Source organism: Impatiens glandulifera, unplaced genomic scaffold (assembly GCF_907164915.1).
Source record: "Impatiens glandulifera unplaced genomic scaffold, dImpGla2.1, whole genome shotgun sequence".
NCBI classification, from domain to species: domain Eukaryota; kingdom Viridiplantae; phylum Streptophyta; class Magnoliopsida; order Ericales; family Balsaminaceae; genus Impatiens; species Impatiens glandulifera.
The window spans coordinates 24980-41737 of NW_025919740.1; the positions used below are offsets into that span (position 1 = coordinate 24980).

The 16758-nt window shown below is 34.9% G+C and overlaps 1 pseudogene; it reads right to left on the reverse strand.

Moving 5' to 3' along the window:
• Positions 1–1005: 1005 nt before the first annotated feature.
• Positions 1006–12398, reverse strand: LOC124918412 (annotated as a pseudogene).
• Between the last annotated feature and the right edge of the window lie 4360 nt (positions 12399–16758).

Sequence of the window (16758 nt, forward strand, 5' to 3'; positions counted from 1 at the left end):
TAAGCCTTTGTGTCGAAAAAAAAGAGAAAAAAGGAGTGGCTAGAATGGAAAATGGGTTTGAGATGGTAGGGCGAATAATTTGAAGTCTTGAATGCCGAAAATGTTTTACTCCAAAAATAAATAATAAGAAGGTCAATATTTCTTTTGAATCCTTAAGTCGTGCATTAAATCCATAGTCTCTATACTATGGAAATTTTCAAAAAAAAACAAATGTATCGCATTAAACCCTAAGTTAATATACTAGAGGAACTTTCAAAACAAATGTGCATCGCATTAAACCCCTGGTCATTGCACTAAACAAATATATGTTAATACCAATAATAGATAAAATGTAAACTAAACATATTTTATATATATACTTACCACTTTCTCTATATGTATGGATGAACAGTTTTATCTTTTTTGGTCCTAGTCGCCAAAAATAAATCTTCATAGGATGGAACCGATTCTTCTTGAACTTCCTGAGAATGTATGTTAAATTCAATTAATTTGAAAACAAAGTTGAAAAATAAGTCTTACCATTTCTCGAATATTACATGTACAGAACTAGTAGAAACTCAGGATATACATGTTTAGACTTCTATAAGAGAACATGGAAAGGCAGAGAAGAGACGGTACAAAGTTCATCAAATGGACAATGTGTACCTAAAACTATAAGTCCATGGCAGAGAGCCTATTTGGAAACTCAATGACGATCCCAATGAAAAATTGCCAGAGTTAAAACTAGAAGTATTTTTTTTATTCCTTTGACATGAGATTGTTTTTGGATCATATTCATGACAGTCTATTTGCCCACCTCTATGTAAGAATTGAGTATTCAATTGAAATGTAGTTATAGTGTTGCCAATCTAATCCCAGTAAGTTAATCAGCGTTAGTTGAAACAGAAAAATACACTAGAGAACTAATAGCCATTTTCGAATAGCAGGTGTCAAATATGGAAGCAAAATAGAATTACCTTCCTTGAAGACAAGTCCAGTCAAAGAAGCAAAAAGAGGACCAACAAACTAGACTGTTGTTGGGTTATCAACAACATACTCGGCTAAGGTCTTACCAGCGGGTTGAGCTAAGCATATATTGATATTCGACTGTCTAAATCCTGAAAAAAGAAGATGGATGCATATGGAGAAAATGAGTCAATAAATGGAATAAAAATACTTTGAGCAAAATTAGATTAATAAACTCATCACACCAACAAATGCACTAAAAGATTTTTTGGAGAGTCCTTCCCTTCCAATGGTCATATGACTGTTATATTTTATAAAAAATAAAGTTAAGGTAATTTGGTATTTTAGTTGATGATTTGAATGATGATGGTATAAGGGATTATTTGATAACCCTTCATCAAACAAGGCCTAAACATCAAAGTTACACATGCTAATATTTTATTTATCATCGGAAATTAGAATCTGCAATTATAATATTGTGATGCATATCCCAAGTTCCCAACTGTAACTATTACATCATTATCACATATCCAATTTAATACTGTAAAGGAATAAACGGATCAAATCTTATAATTATGCCTATCTACATAATATGATGTCAAATATGTATATTAATTGTCTAATAGACTAACAAGAATGGTCAATTCCATGTTTGAAAGTTCACTATGTTGTACATGCATAAGTTTCCATTTAGCATAGAAAACATGAGCACCATTAACAACATTTTAGCACAATTGAGTGAAGAGGAACTAATAATGTTAAGTTGCCTTCTAACTCAAGAACTTGAGCTCTCTTTCTGCGCTCAGCTTCTGCTTGCATCTCCATAGCATCCCTTACTCCCTTAGGTGGAGATATATCCCCTAAATAATGAAGATAACATATCTTTTATGAACATTTGCTGCAAAAGGATTTTGAGATTTATGAAGAAAAAAAACAGTTTAGTTCAACACTGACTTATTTCGTAACGAAGACACTTTAGCCCCCAATCTTTCGCAGTTTCATTGATGACAACCTGATGTGAGAAGCAAGTCAAGCAACTATCACCTTTGTCAAATACTTGTCATATTCAGCAACAACATCTCCAAACAAAATCATGCATAGTCCAACCATTGGCATCAATGAAGCTTCAAGTCTCGATATTAGAGAAAATTTGCATAACAAGTTGCTCATAACTTTTCATATGGAGTCACTTATTGTTGGTGTTCCTTGCCATTACGGGCGGGTTTTTTAAATTCCGGGTAAACGGGTCAGGGTTTTCTTTTTAGAAAACGGGTTAGAGTATAAATACTTTTTTTGGGTATTTTTCTCATAACAGAGCAAATAGAGAGAGAGTGAATTACAGATCTAGGGTTTTCTGGTTTCCTTCTTCTTCTTGTTCTTTGTCTGATCCAGAGTGAGAGATTGGGGGAGCTTTTGATTGTGGAGTAGTCCAATCATTCCTAGTGTAATCACTTCTTTCATTTGAGAGCAGGGCATGTAAGTTTCTACTATTGACATTTGTTTGATTTAGTGAAACTTATCCCTCCCGTGGACGTAGGTCGATTTTGACCGAACCACGTATATTGTGTTGTCGTTTATTGTTTTGTGCTATTTCAGTTCTTGGTAATCTGTTTATCGTCATAGACGATTTGGAATCTGATTTGCTACAGGTTTTGATTTCTAAGAAGATCCATAGTTTTGCTGTTGCAAAACCCAACAGTGGTATCAGAGCAGTATTAATTGGTTATCTGTTTTAACATTGGAGCAGAGTGCTCTACTAGTTATTTAGCGAAATTCATAGAAGAGATCAACTGGTTTCTTTGCTGGTGTTTTTGTCAGTTGTTAAGGCAGTAATAATGAGGAAATCTAGACCTGATATGGTGAGTCTGAATGGTACAAACTACAGGCAATGGAAACTGATGATCAGTGATCTGTTAGTTTCAGATGATTTGAATGAAGCAATTGAAAATGAGGGTGTTAGACCTGAGACTACAAAAGAGGTTGATTGGAAAAAGATAGATAGAAAGGCCTGCAGCTTTATTCGTTCCTGGGTTGGTGTAAATGTTGTGCACCATGTTGAGAATGAGACTACAGCGTATGGTGTGTGGAGCAAACTTGAAGCTCTCTATGCTGGGAGGTCAGCAGGGAATAAAGCAGCACTGGTACGAAGGCTGGTGAATCTGAAGTACATTGATAATAAATCAATTGCTGAGCACTTGAATGAATTTCAAAATATTTTGAATCAGCTGAGTAGTATGAAGATAAACTTTGATGATGAGGTGCAAGCACTTTTAGTCCTTGGATCTTTGCCTGCAAGTTGGGAGACACTTATTATCACTCTCAGCAACTCAGCACCAAATGGTAAAGTCAACATGGCATTTATCACCAGTTCCTTAATTGATGAGGAGAATCGAAAGGGGGATAAACCCTCTAAGTCTGATATGTTGATGGCTGATAGAGGAAGATCAAAAGATAATAGAAGTGGTTCGAGCAGGGGAAAGTCTAGAAGCAAGTCTAGAGCTCCAAAGAAGGATGGTGCTTGTCATTACTGTGGCAAAATGGGTCACTGGAAAAATGAGTGCTAGAAATTTAAAAATGATAAAGCGAAGGGTACAGTGAAGCCCAGAGAAAAGAAAGAACAGAGTGCAGATACATCTTCTTATGTTTTATATGTTGAACTGACATATGCTTCTAACTGTCAAGACTCCTGTCTTAGCACATCTTCAAATGAAACAGCATGGATTGTTGACACAGGTGCCTCATTCCATATAACTCCACACAAAGATTACTTTCAGTCCTACAAAGCTGGTGATTATGGTGAGGTTCGCATGGGTAACAGTGGTGTATCCAAGATAGTTGGTCTTGGTGATGTTAAAATCGAGACAAACATGGGTTGTTTCCTGACATTGAGAGATGTAAGACATGTTCCTGATTTAAGAATGAATTTGATTTCAGCAGGTATGCTTGATGATGGAGGCTACCATAATGTTTTCAATGGTGGAGCATGGAAGCTAAGCAAGGGTTCATTGGTTATTGCACGAGGTAAGAAATGTTGTTCCTTATACAAGACAAATTTGAAAATTGTCTATGATGCGGCATATTCTGTTTTAATGGAGTCATCCTCTGAGTTGTGGCACAAGAGATTAGGTCACATTAGTGAAAAAGGGCTGAATGTTTTGATCAAGAGGAATGAGTTGCTGAATCTCAAGGATGCTCATCTTGAAAATTGTGAGCATTGCTTGAAGGGTAAACAGAACAGAGTCTCCTTCAGTAAGTCAAAAGTTGAACTGAAAAAGAATGTCCTTGAATTGGTCCATACAGATGTTTGTGGTCCTATGAAGATTAAATCCATAGGCGGTGCTTCCTATTTTGTAACTTTCATAGACGATGCATCTAGGAAGGTTTGGGCTTATGCTATAAAGTCCAAGGATGAGGTTGCAGCAAGGTTTGAAGTCTTTCACAAGCTGGTTGAAAGAGAGACAGGAAGAAAACTGATGAAGGTGCGGTCAGATAATGGGGGAGAGTACATAGGCTCATTTGATGATTATTGCAAAAAGCAGGGTATTCGACATGAATAGACTGTGCCCAAGACTCCACAACAAAATGGTGTGGCAGAGAGGATGAACAGAACAATATTGGAACGGATGAGGAGTATGCTCTCCCATGCCAAGTTGGCTAAGCATTTTTGGGCTGAAGCCATGAGCACTGCAGTGTATGTGATCAACCGTTCTCCCTCCAAGCCATTGAATAATAAGTGTGCAGAAAGCGTCTAGTCAGGTAAAGATGTTAATTATGATTATTTACGTGTTTTTGGTTACAGAGTTTTTGTGCATGTTCCAAAAGATGAGAGGTCTAAGCTAGATGCAAAAACCAGACAATGCATATTTTTGGGATATGGTGATGAAAAGTGGGGATACAGGTGTTATGACCCAGTTGATAAGAAGGTTTTGAGAAGCCGAGATGTGGTATTTCTTGAAGATCAGACTATTGAGAATTTTGAAGATGGTGAAAAGCTTGATGCATACATACGTGACCTTTCTGGTCTTGAGTTGTCTCATGATGTTGAGGAGACAAGGCCACATGTAGCTTCAGACTCAGATAGTGATGATGATGTTCCTCAGGGTCAAGCTGTAGGCCATGGAAATGATACTAATACTGAAACTGATCTTGGTGATAATGTTGAGGTTGATTTTGAAGTTCAACAAGAAGATGGAAATCAACAGAATCAACAAACAGAGGTACTTCGGAGGTCTACTAGGGAGAAAAGACCAAGTTCTAAATATCCTGCTACAGAGTATGTTCTTCTAACTTATTGTGGGGAGCCTATATGCTATAAGGAGGCTCTTGAGGATGCTCATAAGAAAGAATGGCTAGCTGCCATGGATGAAGAGATGAAGTCATTGCTAAAAAATGGCACATATGATCTAGTTGAAAGACCAGAGAACAGAAAAGTATTACAAAATAAATGGGTGTACAAGATCAAGCAAGAAGGTGATGATGGCAAGACAAGATACAAGGCTAGGTTGGTTGTCAAAGGTTTTGGCCAGAGGCATGGAATCGATTATGATGAGATTTTCTCACCGGTAGTGAAGATGACTTCTATCCGGGTGGTGTTAAGTCTAGCTGCTTGTATGGATCTTGAGGTTGAACAACTTGATGTCAAGACTGCATTTCTCCATGGTGATTTGGATGAAGATGTTTATATGGAGCAACCTGAAGGTTATAATAAGAAAGGTGAGGAAAGCAAGGTGTGCAAACTTGTCAAAAGTCTGTACGGTTTGAAGCAAGCACCAAGGCAGTGGTATCTTAAGTTTGAGTCGTTCATGACCATCCATGGGTACATGAAGACGTCTACAGATCACTGTGTCTTTGTGCAAAAGTTTGCTTCTAATGATTTTATTATACTTCTCCTATATGTTGATGACATGCTGATTGTTGGGAGAGACAAGCTCAAGATTGCCAAGTTGAAAAAGGATTTGGCTAAGTCTTTTGAGATGAAAGACTTGGGTCAAGCAAGACAAATTCTTGGAATGCAGGTCATTCGTGATCGGGTGAAGAAAATGCTATGGTTATCTCAAGAGAGATATATTGAGAAGATTCTAAAACAATTCTGTATGGACAAGGCAAAGCCAGTTGTTTGTCCATTGGCTACACACTTGAAAATAAACAAGACAATGTCTCCCAAGGATGAAGAGGAAAGACAAGAAATGTGCAGTGTCCCATATGCTTCAGCAATAGGCAGGTTGATGTATGCAATGGTCTGTACAAGACCGGATATAGCTCATGCGGTTGGAGTACTTAGTCGTTTTCTTTCAAATCCTGGTAAGACACACTGAGAAGCGGTTAAGTGGCTAATGAGATATCTTCGAGGGACCTCCAAATACGCTTTGTGTTATGGTATTGGAAAGTCACATATTGAAGGGTTTTCTGATTTAGATATGAGTGGTGATATTGACACAATGAGATCAACTTCAGGGTATTTGTTTACTTTTGGAGGAGGAGCTGTATCATGGCAGTCTCGTCTACAGAAATGTGTTGCTTTGTCTACTACAGAAGCTGAATATATTGTCATTACTGAATGTTGTAAAGAAATGAGATGGATGAAAGAATTGTTGAAAGAAATTGGCATTGCACAAGACAGGTTTGTGGTGTTTAGTGACTCATAGAGTGCTATACATGTGAGCAAGAATCCAAGTTTTCATTCACGTTCAAAACACATCCAAAGAAGGTACCATTGGATCCGTGAAGTGCTCGAGAAGAAGGAGTTATACTTGGAGAAAGTGCACACAGATGAGAACGGGTCAGATATGATGACAAAGGGCTTGCCAAGAGGAAAGCATGAGATATGTTGTGCCAAAGCCGGAATGGTTCTGGCAGAAGCGTCACGATGATGAATGTTTATAGCAACATTCTCCCATAGCTCGGAAGGGGGAGAATTGTTGGTGTTCCTTGCCATTACGGGCGGGTTTTTTAAATTCCGGGTAAACGGGTCAGGGTTTTCTTTTTAGAAAACGGGTTAGAGTATAAATACTTTTTTTGGGTATTTTTCTCATAACAGAGCAAATAGAGAGAGAGTGAATTACAGATCTAGGGTTCTCTGGTTTCCTTCTTCTTCTTGTTCTTTGGCTGATCCAGAGTGAGAGATTGGGGGAGCTTTTGATTGTGGAGTAGTCCAATCATTCCTAGTGTAATCACTTCTTTCATTTGAGAGCAGGGCATGTAAGTTTCTACTATTGACATTTGTTTGATTTAGTGAAACTTATCCCTCTCGTGGACGTAGGTCGATTTTGACCGAACCACGTATATTGTGTTGTCGTTTATTGCTTTGTGCTATTTCAGTTCTTGGTAATCTGTTTATCGTCATAGACGATTTGGAATCTGATTTGCTACAGGTTTTGATTTCTAAGAAGATCCATAGTTTTGCTGTTGCAAAACCCAACACTTATCACAAAATCTACTTCAAATAGTTGCTTACTCCTAATGCAAAATTATTTGGAGTTCAAACTTTGACTACTATCTCGTATACAAGTGAACCTTGTAATAAAAGCAACAAGTATAGATTATTACTCTATTCTTTAGAAGATAATTTTTATTTCGCAAATATCATTATACCTTCCTTTTCAGACTGCTCCGGATACTTCACTCATTATTGGTACCTCATCCATGGTATGCATTCTATTTACAATGAATTATTTGAAAACCAAGATAATCAACATGAAAGGAGAAATAAAAAGAGCACTGATATAGCATATTGATGGTGCAAACACTCAATAATCTGAAAGTAAAAAAAGAATACAATGTTGTTTTCACATGAATAAATTTAAATAAACAAGGATTTCATTCATACTATTGTAGTATACTACCTTTCTGATAATACAAACCGAGATAAGAACACTAGTGAAGGCAGGTATAATCTATCTACAAGTGAAATCTCACCACTATTTTCTCGTTCAAAGTGTCTCTTTCCTCAAACGTTTTGTCAAGCGTGATCTTACCAAGCTCACTACGCATTGTTGTCTGTTCAAGCTAAATAACAGCATAGACAGGATTCTCAACACCATATGATGCCAGACATGGATCGACAATCTATAACAAAACAAGATAGATAAACAGAGACTCACTGCATTAACCAACTGACTAGACAAAATGATGTGATAATGAATTAAAATAAGGAAATAAGGAAGGAACTCTACCTTAACATACAAAACACCATCAATTAAGATATTAACATTGTCCTTGATGATAGCTGACTGGTTTGGAATTGTAATTGCTTCCTCCTTCAAGGAATGCACATAAGCAATTCGGTCAACGAAAGGAATAAGGACGTGAATTCCAGAAGTTAGCGTCTTGACATATTTTCCTCCACTACAAATGCCTTCTTCTCAGGAACTATACGGACTCCCCAGTTGATAGGAGGAGATATTTCATACCTATCCTCCATCAGCAGAAAATCAATTCAAATAACTAAAATAAGATTTAATTAGCAAGAATGAATGCAGGTTTTACCTCTAAGAAAGATCGCGACTAGTGCGGAAATTGCGGACGGAGGAGGCTAGCGTGGATTGCCTAAGAATGGATGAGAGTGGAGAAGGTGAAATCGTTCTTTGAGGTACGAGCAACGACTTGATCTGTTTAAGGACAGATCTCGATCTACTGATACTCATTTCGGAAGAAGAAGATGATATAAACAGAATGCGCGGGCAGAGAGAAAGATGAAGAAGTCGGAGAAGAAAAAAGTTGGGAAGAAGAAAGGAATAAGAATATTTAATAGGAAACCGCTCCAATCGCCGATATGATAGGAAACCGCGATTGGATTTTAAACCAATCACCAATATGATAGGAAACCGCGATTGAATTTTAAACCAATCGTCAATATAATAGGAAACTGCGATTGGATTTTAAACCAATCGTCGCGATTGGATTTTAAACCAATCGCCAATATATGAGTCGTTGCGATTGAATTCATTCCAATCGCCATTACATGATCTAGTAGCGATTGTGCTAAATACCCATCGCCACGTTTGCTAGCTATTTGCCCTTTTTTTACTAGTGAATCAAAAAACAATTACTAAAAAATCATGTATTTTATAAATACATTGATATAGTATGGTCACCAGCCAGAAATGACGATCGGGACATCGAGTATTTGCATCACATACAATTATAGAGTATGGTCTCCATCCAAAAGGGACCATTAAGACATCGAGTATTTATCCTCATATACATGATAAAGTATGATCATTAGCCAAAAAAAGATTATTGGGACATCATGTATTCTTTAAATAGATAGAGTCTCGCCAACCAAAAGAGACTATTGGTACATCGACTATTTGCCATCAAATAGGGGTGGCCAAAATATCCGATCCGAAAGATCCGATACGTTGATCCGGCCGATCCGATCCGAAAAAATCCGTATCCGATGGATCGGATTCGGATATCGATCCAATCCGATATTTTTACCGGATTTCCGGATCGGATACGGATCGGGCAAAAAAGATTTCGGATATCCGAATCCGATCCGGTCATTTTTAAAATTTATTAAATAAATAAACTCAAACAAAAATATAATTAATAAATACAAACTCAAACAAAAATCTCTCTCTTCCTATATTTTCCTTCATTTTTCTTTTTACAAACCCAAATAAAAATATTATTATACAATTACAAACCAAACAAAAATCTATCTCTTTCTTTCTTTCTTTTCTTTACAAACCCAAACAAAAATACAAAATCTCCCTCTTTTTTATGTTTTCTCTCATTTTCCTTTACAAACCCAAACAAAAATATGTCTCTTTCATTTGTTTTTCTTTCCATTTCCCTTTAGATATGTTCTCAAATCGTCATTATTCATAATTGAAATCCTTAATAGAACAATTTCAATTTTCTAGCATATAAAAAAAATTAAAATATGAAAAAAAATCGGATCAGCGGGTATCCGGCTGGCCGATCCGATTCGATCCGGTATTTTCGGATCGGATAGTGGTCGGATACCGGATCGGATACGGATCGCAATTTTTGAAAAAAATAAAAGCGGATATCCGATCCGAAATACCGGATCGTATCCGATCCGTAGGTTTGGTCACCCCTACCATCAAATACATCGATGGAGTTTGGTTTCCAGTTGAAAGTGATCATTTAGACATCAGTATTTTTCGTTAGATACATGATAATGTTTGATCGTTAGCAAAAAAAAAAAATTATTAGGACATCATGTAATCTTTAAATACATCAATAGAGTATTTTCTCCAAGAAAAATGAACCATTATAACATCGAGTATTCGTTATCAGATACAACGATAGAATATGGTCAACCAAAGGGGACCATTGAGACTTCAAGTATTTGTCATTAGATACATTATAAAGTATGATGGTTAGCCAATGAACGATTATTGGGATATCATGTACTCTTTAAATACATTGATAGAGTATGGTCGCTAACCAAAAGGATATTGAGTATTCATTATCAAATACATTGATAGAATATGGTCGTCAGCCAAAGGGGCCACTAAAACTGGTGAAAGGGCTCGGCCCTAGGCGAACCCAGCCGCAAAAGAATGAATATAGGTGCGTAAGGTAGAAGGCATAAACAACAAGATTAACGGAAGATATGTGGAAGATAACAGATTGTCGATGTCTGACAACATTCCTAAAGCATCAATGGAACGCACACCTACAAACATCCCTCGTTTGAATCAACCAGCGTCTGAAGATCTTTTTCTTTCGATGCGTCCGTGAGCATGAGATAAAGGTCGAAGGACTTTGAAATTTTTAAATGACTAACTTTTAAAATACTTCACCAAAACGCTCCCCATAAAAAGTGACATACTCGAGAGTTAGTGGGGAGCATCCATGAATCCTCTATAAGCTCGATTAAATCTTGAGAAATTCAATTTAGGAGAAGAGGAAAAAGGGGGAAATTTGGGGAATTCGAAAATTAGAGAATTTAAACAAGAATTGGCCTAAGGGATTAGTCTAGTATTAGTAAGAAATCAATTAAAGAAAATTTAGAGCAAGAATCAGATAGAAAAGTCGTAAGTAAAATATTTATCCATTGACGTCCAAGATCTATGCTTTCAAATTTTTTGGAATTTTTCAAGAAAGTGTTCTAAACTCAATTTGAGTCCATCAAAAAGTTGTTAATAGTCCATCTTTTATAAGTTCTCATTCACAATTATACTACAAGTTTTTGATTCATTTTACTTTCTATACATTTAAGTTCTTGATTGTTCATTAGGCCATCTCCAACCCAAATACCTTTTCTCAAACTCAAAATGCAGCAAACATCCCATTAAACAGTAATTCATCTCTAACCCAAAAACCCAAACTAAAACTCAAAAGAATATTCTCATAATATTCCTTTTTATAATAATTTTTAATTTTTTCAATATAATCTATATATTTATCTAAAATTACAAATTGAACCCATAATTTTACAACAGCTTATTAATTACTTTTAAATTATAATTATAAATCAATTATTTATACAACTGCATAAAACAAATTAAACATTATTAAATAAACACAAATTACATTTCACAAACAAAAAAAATACAACAAAACAAACCTTATTAAAACATACTTTCCACACATAAAATAGACAATTTATCAATTCTCAAAATTGGTGTATTCTTCCCACAAATGATCAATTAATGCATTACGAAGTTCGATATGGGCTTCTTTATTTCTTATATTTTCATACCGAGATATGAAATCTTGAAATCGAATGTTTTTATTTATCACCATTTCGACCTCCGACGAAAGCATTTCCATTTCAATTTCAATAGCAAAATTATACATGTAGTCATTATATCATGCAATACTTCTTTTCTCCAATATCGTATCGGTCCTGCTACAATGGCAAAACATGATTGAAGAACTCCGAATGCACGTTCAATGTCTTTTCTACATGTTTCCTGTTTCATTGCACAATATTTTTTCTTCGGACCACGTGGCTCATGAATTGTTTGCACAATGGTAGACCATTTTGGATATATGCTATCAGCTAAATAATAACCCATGTTATATTCTTTTCCTTGGATTACATAATGAGCTGAAGGAGAAATACCTTGAGTTAGATTTGAGAATAGATGAGATGACTCTAACACGTTTATATCGTTGTTGGTGCTTGGTAAACCAAAATATGCATGCCATATCCAAAGATCATAATCGGCTACAGCTTCAAGAATGATCGTAGGCTTTCCACTACGGCCTGCATATTGTCCAGCCCACGCGGTAGGACAATTTTTCCATTTCCAATGCATGCAATCTAAACTTCCTAACATTCCAGGAAATCCACGTGTCTTGCCAATATAGAGAAGTCTGGAAATAGCATTTGTTGTTGGCCTTCTAAGATAACGTTCGCCAAATATCTCAACCACAACTCGACAAAATCTTTTCATGCTTTCAATTGTAGTAGACTCTCCAATTTTAATATACTCATCTGTGGCATCTGCTGGAACACCATATGCCAACATACGAAACACTGATTTTATTTTTTGTATTTTGGAGATCATCCAAGTCTGCCTATGTTGTCCGATCATTGTTGAAAGTAGCGATCATGATCTTTGACTATATCAACAATCCGAAGGAATAATGAGCGAGACATTCGATATCTCCGACGAAACATGGTATCATTGTATAACCTACGATCATTGTATAACCTACGATCAGCAGCCTCCCGATCACGATTGATAATAATATGTCCATGAACTGAACCACCATATAATATTTTGTGGTTTTATTGCTCAAGAAGTTGTTGAATGATCATGTTGTTATTAGTCATAGCACGATATAAAAATTCTTGCTTTTTACAATGATCGTTTATGATCATCATAGTATCCTCATCATCCGAAGAAGATGAATCGCCAACGTTGAAATTCATTTGAGATAATTGAAGTTTTGGATAAGAAAATATATGTTATAAGTTATAAGTGACTTAATAATATCATGATAATATGTTATGTATTTATAGTAGTGTAATTGCAATAGTGTGTAGTCATTCATGTAAGGTGTGTTAAAAAATGTGATTAACTTTATAGTGTGTAGTCATTCATGCAAGGTGTGTTAAAAAACGTGATTAACTTTATAGTGTGTAGTCATTTCCATGTAAGATTTGTTGATAAGAAATTGATTCTTTGTAGTGTGTAGTCATTTCCATGTAAGGTGTGTTAAAAAATGTTATTAACTTTATAGTGTGTAGTCATTTTCATGTAAGGTCTATAAAAAACCTGATTAACTTTATAGTGTGTAGTCATTTCCATGTAAGATTTGTTGATAAGAATTGATTCTTTGTAGTGTGTAGTCATTTCCATGTAAGGTCTATTAAAAAACGTGATTAACTTTATAGTGTGTAGTCATTTCCATGTAAGATTTGTTGATAAGAATTGATTCTTTGTAGTGTGTAGTCATTTCCATGTAAGGTGTGTTAAAAAAACGTGATTAACTTTATAGTGTGTAGTCATTTCCTTGTAAGATGTGTTGATAAGAATTGATTCTTTCCTCATTTCCTCTAAACTTAGAGAATTCAAAAAGACCAATCGGGGTGAAAAAAGTAAAACTGAAAAGAAAAATAATGATAATACATCATCGATCATAAACAATCTGAAAAAAACAAACAAAGAATTTCTTGAAGAAATTAAAAAGTCAAATGAACAAATTCAATACCAATTGAATAAGAACTATGCACTAAAAGAGATTAAGGAAGAAAACAAAATTTTATTGCAAGATTCGAGTTCCATAAAAGATCCAAATGTTCGAGCATTTATTAAAGCTGAACAAGCACGTATTTTACAAAAGAGAGCTAAATATCAAGGCCAACCAGATCCATCCACAACGGGCACATTTTCAGAATATTTCAATGATCTTGGAGGAAGTGGTGCAAATTTACCATATTATTAATTATATTTTTATTATCCATCTTGTATTTTATATGTAATCGGAATGTTTTTTTGAATCTCTTAGTTATGTAATCGGAATATCTTTTTCAATTTCTTAGTTATGTAATCGGAATGTCTTTTTCAATTTCTTAGTTATGTAATGGATTATTGTATTTTTCGGTTTTTCTACGTGTTTTATTTTATTAAAATTATTTTTATAATTTATTATTTTTTTATCAATATTATTTATTATTATAAATTTATAATACTTAAAAAATATATAATATAAATATAAACAAATATAAATATAAGTTAATCCTATAAACAAATTAAAATTATCATGAATTAAACATATAAATAAATTAAATTATAAAATAATTATATAAAATATTAAAATATAAATAAATAAAATATGTAAACAATTTAAAATATAAATAAGTTATGTAAATTAATTAAAAACAAACTAAAATGACTGAAATGAAAGTTTTGAAAACTTTTAAGTATGTGAACCGGGTCCCTGCAATTTTGGGTTTGGAGGAGAGAGAATTTATAGAAAAACTCAAAATACAATTGAGTTTGCAGGTGGATATGAGGGGTAAAACTTATTATAGAGATGAATTTGTAGGTGGATTAGAGATGATCTTATATTTGTTATTTTTTAATGGGATTGCATGGATAGATTCTAAATCTGATAACACAGCAAACTGCCGAAGTAGAAATTAACAAATTAATTTAAAAAAAAATCGATAGTTTTAATTTAAATTCAAGAACTTTAGATCATCGTTATTGGGCTCTTGTCTAAGGGTTATAATCCATAAATGATCTAAGTATCATTAGCAATCAATCAGTGCTAATTAAAACTAGTTTTAATCGCTCTAACAAAAATTCATAAAATTCTGTATGAAAATGGGGAAATCGGATTTCAGAAAAAGAAAAAGGTCAAATCTTGTACCTGACCAATAATCTCAGAAGTTGAACAGGTAACTTGTGTCGCGCCTGTGAGAATGATCTAGGGACCGAGAAAAAAGATCATTTAGCTAGGCGACCCGCCGAGGAGAAGGACCTATGCGCGCGGAAGAGAAGTCAAAGAAATAAGGGAGCGTCCAGGTTTTGAATTTGCAACCCAGGGGATCCTTAGGTTTCGCTGAAAATAAATGAAAAGGAAAATAAGTCTGAGTTTAGAGATTTGAATCTGCGGCCTCCCCTAATCCTATCCTTTTCGTTCTCCAGTCTTGGTCTAAACTCTATGCTCGAGCAGCCTCCCTAATCGCTAGAGCCTCCTATCCCATTCAAACATGAGCCTAAAGGGTTTGTTTGTTCATTCATTCTAATTTCTTATTCTATTTTCTATTTTAAGTCCTTCAAACAATTTTGTAAAAATCTAGAAAAAATAGAAAATGGTTTACAACATTTTTCTAAGGAGAATGGGAAATTATTTTAATTTTTAGACTTTATTGGAATATTTTAAAATTTTTTGAATATTCTTTGAATTCATAACTTCTAACCATATGAATTTTTTTTATAGATAATTCTTATAATTTATTTGACCATTTTGTGCATTAATATCGAGTTTTGAAATACTTTCATATTTTAATCATTTTTCAACACGTCACATCATAAGTATGGCATCGTATGATTTATTTCTAGTTTAGTACGATTACCATGGGTACCTTAGATAAATGTTATGGCATTGTGTGATTTTATTTCTAGTTTAGTACAATTACCATGGGTACCTTAGATAAATGTTTAGGAACTGATTGTGTATGGTCCTTGGACGTAGACTAAAAATAGGCTCAAATGTAGGAGTATTCGTAGGTTTTAATTATCAAATGAAGTGTAAATTTTGTCATGTTTGAAAAAGCCAATACTTTCGTAGTAGAGAACATCCATATGGGGATGTCATAGCGTCGAGACCCTTTTACACACATAACCAAATACCGAACCCAAAAAAATTATAAAATTATTTTCTTTCATACTTAAAGATCATCTTAGAAGGTGGCTTAAAAAGCCAAAACTAGCCCATAATCATCTATTGGTTAGTCGATTCAAGGAATATTCTTATTAATAAACTTGGACAAGAAACTTGAACCACATTAGTCCATCATCCCACCATAAGGATTCGAGTGGAAGGTAAGTAATGGGGATAATTGTGTCTCAAGTCTATTTCTCGGGATGTATATTTTTAAATGCATACAAATATGTATTTAAAACAAAGTGTGGGGGTAAGACTAACATTCAACAACCCATTATGTTGAGACTTGTTTTATTTTTTTCAGAACATTTAAAACATATTTGTGGACGCTTATCTTAATTATATGCATACACATATTTATATAGATATAGTAGACATGTAATAGGGTATGGACGTGGTTCTATTGTTCGAGAACGACAAACAGTGAGCCATGGGTTTATTGATCTAGATGTCGTGTTTATGTGTTAGGATCGAGGACGCCCTTAGAGGACTGGGGTGTTTCCGGTTTCTGGAAGGGTGGCCGCTTACACAACACACAATTTGGTGATAGTCTGGTTAGAGACTATGACCTTTCTCAGCACTACGCCAACTGTCACAGACTCTTGAACCGGGTTCAAGAACGGAAATGTCTGTTTTAGTTTGAAGCAACGTACGCGACTTGGATGAGGTTTATGAGGAGTCGGTTTTAGAGATATGAGTAGACCGGTTTTCATTGAGGAGTAGGATTATGTTTTGGTTTGTATTTAGGTTTTAGAGGTCAAATAAGCGAGAAGTAAATAAAGGACACGAGATAAGAATTTTTATGGATGTTCGGAGCAAACCCTCCTACGTCACCCCTTCCTCTCAGGTTATGAGAAGGATCTCCACTAACTTTCAAAGTTACAACAATTACATTGTCGGTCGAGCCTAACTCGCTACTCGCTAGTTACACCAACTCACTCTTGATGTAATACACTAATACAACAAAATAAAGCTTTCGGTAAATGA